Source organism: Megalopta genalis, chromosome 9, assembly GCF_051020955.1.
Source record: "Megalopta genalis isolate 19385.01 chromosome 9, iyMegGena1_principal, whole genome shotgun sequence".
NCBI lineage: Eukaryota > Metazoa > Arthropoda > Insecta > Hymenoptera > Halictidae > Megalopta > Megalopta genalis.
In genome coordinates this window covers 17,719,373-17,733,392 of record NC_135021.1, presented here as the reverse complement: position 1 = coordinate 17,733,392, position 14,020 = coordinate 17,719,373, and the positions used below count along the sequence as shown (strand labels likewise).

General features: G+C 43.5%; 1 protein-coding gene across 1 annotated transcript in view; it reads left to right on the top strand.

Moving 5' to 3' along the window:
• LOC117224800 (uncharacterized) overlaps positions 1–14,020 on the top strand; it is a 610,978-nt gene that overhangs the window by 74,748 nt on the left and 522,210 nt on the right. The gene's annotated exons all lie outside the window — the stretch shown is intronic.

Below are 14,020 nucleotides of genomic sequence, written 5' to 3'. Positions count from 1 at the left end.
TCAATTCCGCCGCGGGTTATTTATAACGGGGGCTGATTCTGTGATCCTTCGCAGCGTGGCTGGAAAGTTTGCCGCGATAACAACGGAATAATATTGAGAAAACAAACGAGACCGAGCGCGATATAAAAATTAAAACGACGGTGTACAAAATCGATGTTACCGTTCTCTAATTCCCCTATTATCGTAAAAAGGATATTAGTGTATTCTTATATTCTCCAATAGTATTCTCTTTTAACCTATTTCTTAACCCTTAGCGCTCCGCGCGTTTCTCGAGTACAGTAATGTCTCTCTAATTGACTCTCAAATTGGCCACAAAAATGGACAATTTAGGGAGAAGAGAGACGATTATTCGATCCTTGCGGTTCATTTTTATTTTATTCGATCCTTGCGGTTCACGAATTGTCAACAACTATGAAAACGAGCTGCAAGGCTCGAATAATGGTATCTCCTCTTCCCAAATTGTCCTGAGATAAAGGAACGCCTGAGACAAAGGAAGTCTTATTTTCAGCGGAAAAGATTACACGTCCTTTTGTGAATGCATTTGATTTTATTTATTTTATAAATATACATTTTCCTATTGCAAATAAAAGATAAATTCTAAATTTTGTAATTCGCCATGGTGCGATATCTTTGCTAACAATCTCCCATGTGCATTCTGGGTTTACTTGGACAAGTGTCACAGTATTCATTTTGCCAAACAGAGTTACTAGACATTTCTTTCAAGTTTACAACATTTTCTGCGTAATTGTCGGTTTTCTTTATAATTTCATTTACCAATTCGTCCGTGAAAAATAATTTAAAATATTGTATCGGCTGTTCAATGTTTGTAGGAACTTGTGGTCCAATGACCCGTGGCAATACACTAAAAGGTATTCTATCTGGAATATGTAATTCTTCCGTAACATCGCGCCATTCGTCCAAGTCTTGTAACGAATCTTCCCTTTCACTTTCAATAATTCCCATTCCTCGTCGCTTTGGTAGTATAATTTCCTACTGCTACTCGAAGTGTCAGAATCATAACGAACATTGTCTTCCACAACGTCTTTTAACTCTTCAAAATCAAATACGTCTCCGGTATATCACTCGGCTCTAAATTCTCGTCATAATATTTATTTTTCTCCATGTTGCTAACCATAGAAAAGGTGAAAAAATGGTTTAATCGTAACGGCACAGACTTAGCACGTTTTAACTACAGATAACAATTGCTAACGGCGACGATAACGTATGCTAAAAAGTTACGGAACGAATGACAAATGTCTCCGCAGCGAAGCCTTCGGAGCGCTAAGAGTTAATGTTTTTATTTCCTCGCATACTCTATTCGAGAAAGAAAAGTCTCGTATAAACTCAGAGGTACTATAATGCGTGGCAATAACGGTTATACCATCGCAAAAGGCGACACGGATCTGCCACTGACCAATGGCCAAGGAAAAAAGTCTTGTTCGCGAGACCGAAAGTAAGTCGGTCCGGGCATCACGATCGTTGCTCTCATGAAAAATTCATAAAAATCGCTAGTTTTTAGATCCGTTAGAGGAGAGTTCGTCCTTTTAGCCCGGGACGTAAAGCACCGTCCATTTGCAAGGGAGGCGATATATCCGAGGAACGTGCAAATGAATCGCAGACTCGGCGCGGAATGGTCGCAATTAAATTATCTTCAATTTCTCTTTTAATAAACAGCGAGCCGCATGGAGACGCTTTCTTTGACGCCGGCGCGGCGGGACGAGCCGCGGAGATGTCTGGAGACGCGCTTCAGCGGCGATCGCAGACGCTCAACCGAAACGTGTCCCATTTACATTTATGCGACCAGCCATGGAAGTTCCATGGGCTTGCGGGTTACTCGACAACGAAGCTCGGAGGCGCGAGCGCGCGCGCGCGTGTGTGCGAGAGAGACGGAGGATACACGCAGTTCGCGTATCCGACGATGGAGTCATAATGCGATGAGGTAATGGGGCGACATCGTGATTAAATGCAACGCGGCCTCCGGTGGCATCCTGATCTCCATAGACAGGACTGGCCATAGCGGAGTCGATATCAATGGAACGTCGATAGTTGCGTTAATGCGATTCCTTCTCAGAGCAAAGAACAATCACGGGAGCAAATAGATCAGAAACGAACTGTTTGATTCCGGTCAATCGCCAGAGGAAAAGAAGAATCAGATTCTATAGCTATTCCTTACATAGAGAAGAATCGTATTAGCGAGCCGATCGATAGTTGACGTATACCGTACTACGGTTTTCTTTGGATCGGAGTAGCGAAAACCAAGCATGAAAGCAAACTGCTGGTCCGAAGAATTCGATGTTTAATCTACAGGATAAAGTTGCTGTTCGAACCGGCAACGAGTCGATATCGGTGAAACGATTCATAATCGATGTTTCAACCCTTTGCACACTCGAAGCCAAATCAACGCGAAATTTAATACAGTTATTCTGACCCACTGTATTTCCATTTTATACAAACTAATGCATTTGATACGTATGAGATTGAATTTTGTGACTGATGCAACAGTTATCCTTTCAACAGTTCTTCCAAATATGGACAAATTCGATTAATAACATTATCTTGAAACGTGACGTGACAATTTTTAACGGCGTCTTGGGGTCGCCATTCGAGTGGAAAGGGTTAATATGGTTCTCTTGATTTAATGTCACTGTGGTAACCGAATGTGAAAGCAAATATGGATCGTATATGAAATGGCGTATATCCGGTGTCTAACAGTAAAAAGAATCAGATTTCTATTCGTCCGAATAAAATCGTTGTTTGCACTAGCAAGGAGTCGATACCGGTGAAACGATCGATACTTAACCCTTTGCAGTCGGCGAGAACTTCAACTCGAAATCCAAAGAGGTTTTCCTGACCCCCGTCTTTCCATTTTATACGACTCAGTGCATTTTGTATATTATGACATTGAATTCTGAGACTCGTTACACTTTTAAAAGGTTCCTAGATATAAACAAATTTGCTGACATCAAGATCATTTCGACACGCGATGTAATAATTTTGAACGGCGCCTTATAGTCGCCACGCGCCCGAAAGGGTTAACGTATCAACGTGATTCCTTCCTTATTGTCACAGTGACAACGCGCGAAAGCGAATAGGATCGTGAATGAAATAACGTTATCGCATTCTCCGTTGGCTGAGAAAAGGAAAAATCAGATTTCCAATCTTCGTGATAAGGATGCTGTTTGCACCGATAAAAGTGTCGATATCGGTGAAACGATGAACGATCGCTGAACTAACGCGATCCCCGGCGTATTAGCATACCGATAGCCGAGTACGAAGGCGAGCAGATTGCAAATGAAATAATTGACTAGATTCGGCAACCTACGAAAAAGTACGGCCGGATTCGAGATCTGCCGGATAGAGTTGCGCACTTCCAGCGACTGTTTATTCGAAAACGGCCAGTTGCCGGGACATTTACCGGTTGTATCTACTTTACGAGCATTCCGAGGGACATCAAACGACTGGTAAAGTAAACAGGCAAGTTAGTTGGTTTTGATACAGCAATTACGGGGCTCTCGATACCGACGAAGACGAGATGCAGCCATAGAATTTCGCGGCTGATTCACGACCGAAGATAAAGACGGTAACCGAGCAAGGGGCAAACGAGTTAACTTCGGTGCATGCTCCCCGAACGGCCAAGGAAACGATGCCAGGCGAGAAGAACTCTTCGGTTTAATGGTCGGGGGCTGATAGAAATGCGATTAGATGTTCTTGACGCGGAGAAGTGAATGATCTGACTGGAACCTGTTGAGAGGATCCAGAGATCCTCGCGGCTTTTATCCCTCCTATATACCTCTCGCTTTCTCCGCGCCGATCCTTTTCATCCAGGCTGGCTTTCTTCGCGAGGCTGACACGCGAGAAACCCCCGGGATTGGTATCCCGTCGCGGTCGATACGCTATTCTTCGCCAAATCGCTCCGATCGAGTCACGAGCCTCGGTTTTCGTGACTTGCGAATTATTTTGCACGATGATTTCCGATTCAACGGAGGACCAACATCTCCGACAAACCAATTCATTGGCTTACCAGCGATTGTTTAACCTCGACTGTTTTTTGTCCGGGAAACTGTACTCGCGGAGGTACCCTGCCCTATAAATATCGTGTCAGACTTTTTACGAAGATTTCGACTGAAGCGGATGTTACTTTATTAATCGGATGTTATTCCCGTCTTTTAAATCGAAATCAAATTCTACCTTTCTGTTGTCAATATTTAAACGTTGAAGCAAGGGTTGTTATACCCTTATATTTATTACACAAGGGTTGTTAAATATATATTATTGTCCCAGAATTATGTTAACACCCGGAATGGGATGATTCCTCAGGTCATTTGAAGTAACTTTTTCCTTAGCGAAAATGCGATCCGTGGCTTCGTTTACGAGTTATTGACGAAAAACAATGACCAATGAGAGGCGAGCTCGACTGGCGCAAGGCGGCCGCGCCAACCAGCGATCGAAGCCCAGTTCCGCTCATTGGCTCGGCCGTCTAGCGCCAAGCGAGCTCGCCTCCCATTGGTCACTGTTTTTCGTTAATAACTCGTAAACGAAGCCTCGTAGAACATTTTCGCTGAGGAAAAAGTTGCTCCAAATGATCTCAGGAGTCACAAGTCAACTTAACTATGTCGATCGACTTAACCGTGAAAGAAATCGTAGTGCAAAGGATAAAGAAGGTTCGCAACTTTAAAAATAGATTTTAAGTAAGTTTTTATGGCATTTCGATGGTCGGCAATGCTTAATAAACGGTTCGTACTGGCGCGTTGGATTCTGCAAGGTCTCCATACGCCTTTTCAAGTCTACGATGCGTTACCGTTTAATACCAACACGCTCGTTCCACTTACCCGCTGCTTCAATCTTGTCTGATCTCGTCACGGTTTCCCCATTTTCGAAGGAATCCACAAGTTCCACTGCTCGGGCCATATAATTAAGTTTGAGAACTGTCGGACGGTCGTGGGATAAACCTGGAATAGCGGGGATCACGGTATAATCCGTCTCATCGCGGAGGATACGCCGCCAGGGAAAGGTTGTCGCACGCTCGTGCGCGCACATGTCCCAATTAAGCTGGACTTTTTGAAACGGGAATCGCCGGGTAAGCCGGGAGAGAAGCGGAACGCTGAAGCGAGCATCGCTGATTCTTCGCCGGGCTGCGAAGACGGGCCAGGTGGCGGCGGTGTGGCTTGAAAACGGCGAGCCTGGCCCCCGTTCCGTCGCCCACCCCCGTCGGCGAAATATTATAAAGAGGTAGTCGAAACGGAAAAACGACGCGTGTGTCTCATCTTTCAGGCTAGACTCACCGGGCTAGCCGAGCTGCAACCGTCTGATGCGGAAACGTGGGGTGGGCCGTGCACCGGTTCTTGCAAGACGACGTAAGCGAAACTCCACGCGAGCCCGGTAAAAGGAGTCGCGGTACGAAGGAAGGGGGGGGGGTAGGGTTGGGGTTGGAAGCCGAGGCAGTGGTGTCTGTTGCGTGCTTTGAGTTAAGTGGTACTGTTTATTGTTTGAGCTTTAGAACGCGTGGGTCTTCATTAGCAAGAATTGCAGCGAGACTCTCGACAGAGGGCGAGGCCACGACGAATATAACAAAGAAGAAGTTGAAGAAGAAACCTGCCTACTTCCGGCATCTCGTTAATTAATTAAATTAAGACGCTACCTGTGCCACCGTGATGCTCTACGCGACCCCTAAACGCCGGGGAACGGCATTTCCCGCGAATACAGATTAATTGCACGATCCTAAGGCACCTTGAATCGGAGGGAGAGAGAGAGAATGGGAGGGTGAATAATAGACGTGCTGCAATGGGGGAAAGAAGGGTGGTTTACCGGTTTCTTTCGAATGGCGGCAGTGATCGATTGGATACATCTGAATCCTTATCGCAGACAGTACTGAAACAAACTCGACGATTTAACCATAACAAGGTTACCAATTGTTCCCTCGACTGATTCAGTTGGACGTCCGGGACATGGCTGATCTTCAAAAGCACTGCCTTACACTGTGCACTTACACTTACCTTACACTTCTCTCGAATACCTTCTCTATACGGAACTCGATCATTTAAACTCTTTTTATTCGGTCGATTATCGCTCTTCACAAAACTCGAACAGCATAAGATGCCAAAAAATGACGCTCTTACACTGTGTAAAAATCGAAATACTTGCCGTTCGCCAACTTTTTCTCTCGAATGCCTTCTCTCTACGGAACTCGATCATTTAAACTCTTTTTATTCGGTCGATTATCGCTCTTCACAAAAGACATAGCGAATAATACAAACGTATTCGTATATACACACAAACTTACGGGACGACCTACTAGTTTTCTCCTAATTGAAAAGCCAGCTATCAAAGAACGAGGCGAGCAGCGTTGGGGAACAATCTCTATCGAACGTGAAAGGGCGCAAACGACGGTTCTATCGAGTTGGCCCGGTGCACGATTTCTCATTATTTGAGCCGATGCCCACGGGCGACGGGCGCGCGACGTACGCGATTAGCAATTCTTCCTGCACCCGGACCAGAGAGATGCCTCTTCGCTTTTGTGCCGGGCCACCCCCGTCTTCCATTTTTCGCACCCCCGTGGCCTCCAACCGGCTGTGAATCAGAAGTCATACACGCGTGTACACAGAGACCCCTCTCCCCCGCGCGTGGAGCACGGGCTGATTTCGGCGGCGCAGCCTGCCTGCCCCCCCGTCAGCTGAGTTATGGCATCCATAACTAGCACCTACGTCTTTCATTAACCCCGGCATTGTCGCGTGTACGGCGACCGCGTGGTTCCAAAGAGGGGAACCGAAAGATCGGGCCGAGACCGGGGGATGAGACACCTATTTGTTTTTGCTGCGCTCGTATTTGCCTGCCATATGTCCCACTTATCGTTGCCTCCGCGAGTCGAACAGCCTGCAACGGACTCGCCGCGATCGATTCCGTTCTTTGTCTCTGGATCCTCTCCGGATAGTAATCCTCGATGGCCAGGATTAAACCGGATCGCTCGGTTGCACCCCTATTTCCACGGCAAACAACATCAATCACGATCGGTATTAGATACTGCGCGACATTTTGGCTAATGGATAAGAACGAACGCGGATTGATCGAGGATCACGATTCCGCGGATACTGTATCACTGTGTGAACATCTGCGGACGGGATACGCTGCGAACGAAGTGACCAGTTTCACAGACGACGCGGGTCAAATTGGATATACGAATTTTGGAGAAAGAAATCAATTAATCCTTCGCTGTGAAATTTTCTGCTGAGTCACAATCGTTCGAGCTTATTCGATTGGAATTATTTCTTCGAGGAAACGACAGATTTATATTTGTTGTATTTCTGCATTTACTTGAGTAAGTACTTAAGAAACATGTTTTTGTGAACATAATAAGTGTCATATCATAAAACTCATAATAAGTGTCATATTATAGTTAAGGTTAATATTGATAAGGGATAAATATAGATTGTAAAAATTTTATAATTATCGATATAACTTAAAATGTTTATTGAATCTTTTGAATATATGTATTATTTTATTATATTATTTATTATTTATTAATATATATATATAATTTTTATAGTTATTTAGAGAAAAATTGTCTATTAGTCTTGTAAAATAAAATATAAAAATAAGATTATAATTCCTCTAATTGTCGAAATAAAAGTTATAAAATAATATATAGATTTTTGATTAATTATATAATTTAATATTAATATAGTAATTGTAAAAATAATTAATAGTATTATATAATTTAATGGTATAAAATTTTTCAACAAATATAAATCTTCTTTTCAATCTTCTTGTCTATACATTCAAATGCATAAATATTGATAGCAAGGGAATTGAATTTCGCTTGAAAATTGACCAGCAGAATTTACGGAATTTAATATAACTATTTTGATATATATTAGAAAACATCTGAAGTTGAATCTGGAAGATCCGCGAGGATATTGTTTTTCATTTGCTTTTCGAGGGAATATTTTTCACCGGTGCACTGGAGGGTTAAGACTGGACCGTTCGTGACGAATAACATGCAATAAACAAATATAGGAATTTCGTCCAGGTTCCGGGCAAACGGATCACTGCGCGTCGCGGTGGTTCGCGTTCGTTTTGCTTTCCGCGTCCGTTTCTTTTCGGGACAGGCGTAAAATATCCCGTCCCGGGGGATGGTCGGAATTAATCGCGGTGACCTTCGCAACCGGCACGAGCAAAACGACGGAAGTCCTCGGCCGCGTGCGCGCGCGCAATATCGAGATATTATGGTCGGTGCAATTTCAGCGCTGTATATCCCCACCTGGGCTTTTTCGATAGCTGGCAGTTGGTTGAGAGTTTATTAAAATGTTTATTCGACGACGCTGAAATTTGCCCTCGTCTATTTTTCAAATCTCCATCGGACTCTCTCCGCATTTCCCACGCGACCGCACGAATTTCGCCATAGATCGCCCGCAGCCGAGTGGAGCGAATGGCAAAAAAAGATATCCGCGGTTGAATGAAAAAAAAACACACGCACGCACGCGCATACGCGAACGATGCGCACGTGTAAGTTCCCCTAACGTTGGCAAATTACTACTTTGCTTCGGTTTTTCCGTCGTTAGCGCCCGTAGTTTTCCGTCGATATATTCGGACACGGTGCAGCGTAAACAAACACGCGACCCCGCCGGCGTGCTTGCCGCGGATTTCGTGTATTTGTGTAAAAAAAAGTTTCGCCGGAGCCGGCTTTCAGAATTCATCGCTTTGGCACCGGCGCATGTAACTTTATCGAAAATTAATTGAGAATGGTATTGTGTCGGGACCGGAAAAAACATCGGTCCAGTTGCGCGGCACCGCGGCTGGCACGGGCGTCTCGCGAAAAACGCGGATTTATATATGACAATAGTCGAAATTCCGTGGTCGCATCACGGTTGCCATGATTTCCGGCGGGCCGAGGGGCAGGGGAGGGCGAAGCGCGCCGAGGGTGTCGCGACGAGAAACGGGTTGTATTTTTAGCGCAGCCTCTCGCGTCTGGGTGGCCGCGCGGACGCTTTTTACCGTCTACTAAACACCGACCGAAGATAAACTAATTTGTCCCAAATTTATAAAGTCCGACCGCCCTCCTCGCGCCCTGGAAATGATACATGGATCGTTTCTGTACGTTTAACCCGAGAAAGATAACCTACGTCGCAGAGGCGCCTGCGAAGACTGTTGATTTTTGTTAATTTTTCATAGAGGTCTAGTGATTTAAGTTTAAAATTACTTAAAATATCAAAAAATATAATATAAATGCATTTTATTTTTACAATAATGCCAAACCTTTAAAATGACTAGATTAACTTAAATAAATATCCATTGTTAGTATAAAATTGACGCCTTAGAGAAGCATGCGCCTCTGAAGCGTATGGTTATCTTTTACGTACGTTGTCATATGGTTATCTTTCTAGGGTTAAACAAAACATCGCTTGAATCGTCGGCCTACCCGTTGGTTCTAGGATTTCCGTCGAAACCGATTTATGTATACTCGCGGCGGCACGAGATCGTGATAAATTGCTCCGAGAGATTCCGCGGAATCGGTGATACATATTTTTCTGTTCTGAAACGGTGAAAAACGTCGGGTGGATCGATATGCAATAGATGGAGCTGGAACGTGTGCTTGATCTTCTGAAATTGCACGAAACAAGAACGTTCTTATCAATGTGAGAAATAATCTTATTGATTAGGGTGTCCCATAAGTTCTTCCCGCGCCGCGCTATGAATGACTCTAGCTGTTTATATAAACACGCAGGCTTATTTTTTGGCTTCGGTTTCGGTCATCCCAGAGCTCTTTTAGAGTACGTTTCGTTGGTGACAAAGTCCCTTATAACATTTTTTCTACGCCGTTCAATATGGATAGCCAAAAGAAGCACATTTGCGGCACGTTATGCTTCATTGCTTTAAAAAAAAGTGACAAATTGCAAACACTGCAATTTGAGAAGTGGAGATACGATTATCCGAGTCTCGCGGCTCGTTTTTATAGTTGCCGATTGTCAACGAACAAAACCTGAAGGCGTTTGAACAAAAAGCTTGATCGAAGAAATTCTTCGAAAAGTGAAGCTTTAAAGGAGAATACGTCGACTTAGGGTAGTTAACAAATCTTGAATTTGGTCTCGAATTCCGCGAAGCTTCGATCGTTTTATTCCATGGAGCAAAATAAAGAGGATCAACGAAGGATACCATTCGATACTGACATCGGAGCGAAACCGGTCGCATGTGCTGGCCACGTCGCTAGATGAGAAACTCCTGCACGGATTTCGGGCGAACCGGACGGTACACAGGGCTCTGCGCCGTTGCGCAGGTGATTAATACGAATCGACAGATCGACGCTGCTGCTGCAACAGCAGGAAATATCGTCGATAAATTTCCGACGAGCCTGTAACGGTCTCGCGGACAAGGAGATATTTTTTGTTTCGACGATATCTTCCGACCCTCGGCGAAAGTCGTCGGCGCCCGCAGCGTGTAACAAATGGCGTGAACAGCTTGATACGAGCGTGACACAGATTGCTTCGTTACTGTTCCATTGAAGGGCCATTAATCGATTGATCCGTTGCACTCTGTAATTTGTTCACGGATGAATCCGCCACGTTCCTGGCCGGCGCGCCGGGAACTTCGGCTTAAGAAGTTCGCGAACGAGGACTCGAGGGAACGAACGAACCGTGATTGGCCGGTTGGCTCGGAGTTGGCGGGGCGTTCCCGAAGTTCCTCGATTTTTGGAGGCGGGAACCGTAACGAAAATGAAATTCTCTCGTGGTGTATAAATGAAATGAAATTGAAGTTCGCGCGCGAGTCGCGTTACGGTAGGAACGACACGTAGACAGCGTAACAGGAAGATGCAAAGTACTACATGGGAAGGATTACATGATCTAGACAAATTATGTGTGTTTAGACAGTCTCAATGCGGCAGCTGGAGTAATACGCCTATAAATAGAACAGAAACGGAAAGCTCGCACCGAAGCTCGCAAACAGAAAATACGCTGTTACGACGAATGCCGTGCACGAGAATAGTCGAGGAGGTAGGGTACGTTCAGAACGCAGAGCATCTGAATTAGTAATGAGACAAATAGGATTTGATACTACAGTCTGGGGATAATCGATCTAGGAGACTCGAAATAGCAAATACACTGCTATCGCTATCCGTCATCCGTTATTATCTTATTACGTAGTTAAATATGTACTCGCATATTTTATACACTAATTTATGCAATATTGTACATAATTTATTCTAACGTTCCATTTATTTCAATTTTGCTACACTTTAATTTGCTCTCGCTCGTTTCTGTGATAGATGCATAACATACACAGTCTATTTATAATATTTACTTCACAAAAAAAGATGCAATATTGTACATAATTTATACTCATTTGTACAATGTTGCAATATTGTACATAATTTATTCTAATTTTTCATCTATTTCAATTTTGCTACACTTTAATTTGCTCTCGCTCGTTTCTGTGATAGATGCATAACATACACAGTTTATTTATAATATTAACTTTACAAAAAAGATGCAACATTGCAGAAATTAGTATAAATTATGTACAATATTGCATCTTTTTTTGTAGAGTAAATATTATAAATAGACCATGGATGTAAGAGCAAATTAAAGTGTAGCATAATATTGAAATAAATGAAACATTAGAATTTAGTAAAATTGTTAACGAAGGAAAGAAGTTTGACGTCGCCCCTGTGTTTTGTAATTAATGCAGACCATTTTTATTTTGCACAAGCATCGGCAGTACGATTATAAATGTACGATAAAACGACTGAAAGGAAGATCATTTTGATAGGTAATATGTAGAAAAATATGAATCGTTCTTGGACATTGTTAGACATTTAATTTCTTCGTTCATTCTAGAACGAATGTCTCATTGTCGAAGCAGAAGATTCTTTTAAACAAATTCTGATCTTCTCACGATAACAACTATGTGGCTGAGGGCACGACCTTTCTGTTACAACAATTTCATCTTAACCGAGCTCGGTCTTATCTCCATTCATTTCCTTTTCCTGCCTCATTTTCCGTTACCGTACCTTATTAGTACGTCTTCCTCTGGTCCCATATCCGCCACTCTTTGTTCATACTTCACCTTTACCTGACCCCCCCTCTTCCCCGCCGCCTCTTCGTCTTCTTCCGCTATCTTCATCAATTTGAACTGCATTTTACCCCGCTTCCACGTCAAACCTTTTTTTCATGCTTTTTACCCTTCCCGGAGTCGACTTTTTTCTCCTCGCTTCCATGCCCTCCTCTATTTTGTGTTTTATAACTGCCATTTTGTAGTTCTCCTCTCGGTGCAACTTCGCTAACCTCCGCCATGCCCACTTTTCACTCTAATATCCTATTTATTATTTGTTTCATATCTCGCCGCTTCTCTTTGCCTCATCATCCCCTTTTCATAACGTCTCGCTTTTTATCTCCATCAGAAAGCTGGCACACAAAGAGCACTCAATTATCTCGTCAAATCAAATACTTTGGTTTTACGGAATTTTTGAGATTGCTGTCTGTCGAAGCGTTAATGTACGCACGATCGGGCAGCGTCGAAGCTTCCCGTTTGTTTGTCAATAAAATGCTGATATTAGCCCTTGGCGCTCCGAAGCCTCCGCTACGGAGACATTTGTCATTTGTTCCGTAAATCCGAAGGCTTTGCTGCGGAGCCCAGTGTTTTTAGCACGATTACACCGAAGATGCTATGTTTCTGTCGACGTTGGCAATTGTTATTTGCAGTGAAAACGTGCTTAGCGTGTGTACCATTACGATTAAAACATTTTCTGCCCGTTTTTATACTTAGCAACATCAAATGAATAAAATCAAACGCTTTTCCGCTCGAAATAAGACTTCCTTTATCTCAGGCGCTTTGCTCCAAAAATGTGCCGGAGTTGCTGGTAGCGATATTTTTCAGAAAAACGCTGTTCAACTTTATTTTAGAACGTCCGAAGAATATTTACTAATTTTTAATTTAACTTAATTATTAATCGAGCCGATTCCAGTGAAGATTAACGATAAAAAAGATTCCGGCAAACTCTCGCAAATGATATTTTTGTTTCAATAATTCCGTATCCAAACAGAATTCAACGGACGATTCGCGATGCTAATTTTATAATAAATCGCGTCAAAGAACACGAGGGATATATTTATTTAAGAATCGCGAAGAGTATCATTAATAGTAAATTTACCCATTTCGATGAGGATGCATTTGTTGGTTGGAAATTTCGGTTACGATTAAAACATTTTTTGCCCATTTTTATACTTAGCAACATCAAATGAATAAAATCAAACGCTTTCGCAAGGACGCGTAATCTTCTCCGCTCAAAATAAGACTTCCTTTATCTCAGGCGCTTTGCTCAAGAAATGTGCCGAAGACGGCACTCCGGCACATATATACTCCGGCGATAACACATCGTCGACGAGTGATTCTAGGTAAATTAATTCGCCTCACACAAATGTTCGACGTTAAAATGATCGAAATATTTGTTGCGTCCAGAGACAAGGGCCATAAAAAGGTCCCACCATTGGGGAAACCCTCTCAGGCCCCAACAAGGGTCAAGGCAGACACCCCCCTCCAAGGGGTGATTCGTGCCTTGACCAATAATAAACAATCTACCCCCATCCACGGTGCTCTTCCACGACTTTCCAGCGTTGGAAGAGCATTCTTCCACCAGCGCTCGCAGAGAGTGCAACACAAAAAATAAAGTTCTCTAAGACTACTAGAGACCCTTCCACGTCATTAGTTTGCCGTAGGAAGCGCGAATCGAGCGTACAATAGTTCGGTCGCGCATGTACGTTAGGCGACTAACCGAACGTACGGACAAAACAATATTAAAATCCTATTTTACGATTTTGAAATTGTTCTTGATCGCATTACGATAGAAAACTCTTGCAAATTACGTATAAAATTGAAACTGAGTCGCTTCGACCGCGCTCGGCACTCAGACAAATTGTTTAGCAATGATTTCCGCGGGTCTCCGTGCGTCGGAACGCTAGGGCTCGAACAACCGGGAGGATTCGGGAAATGCATCGGAGGAAAATATTTACCCAGGTAGTACAGGAACGGTATA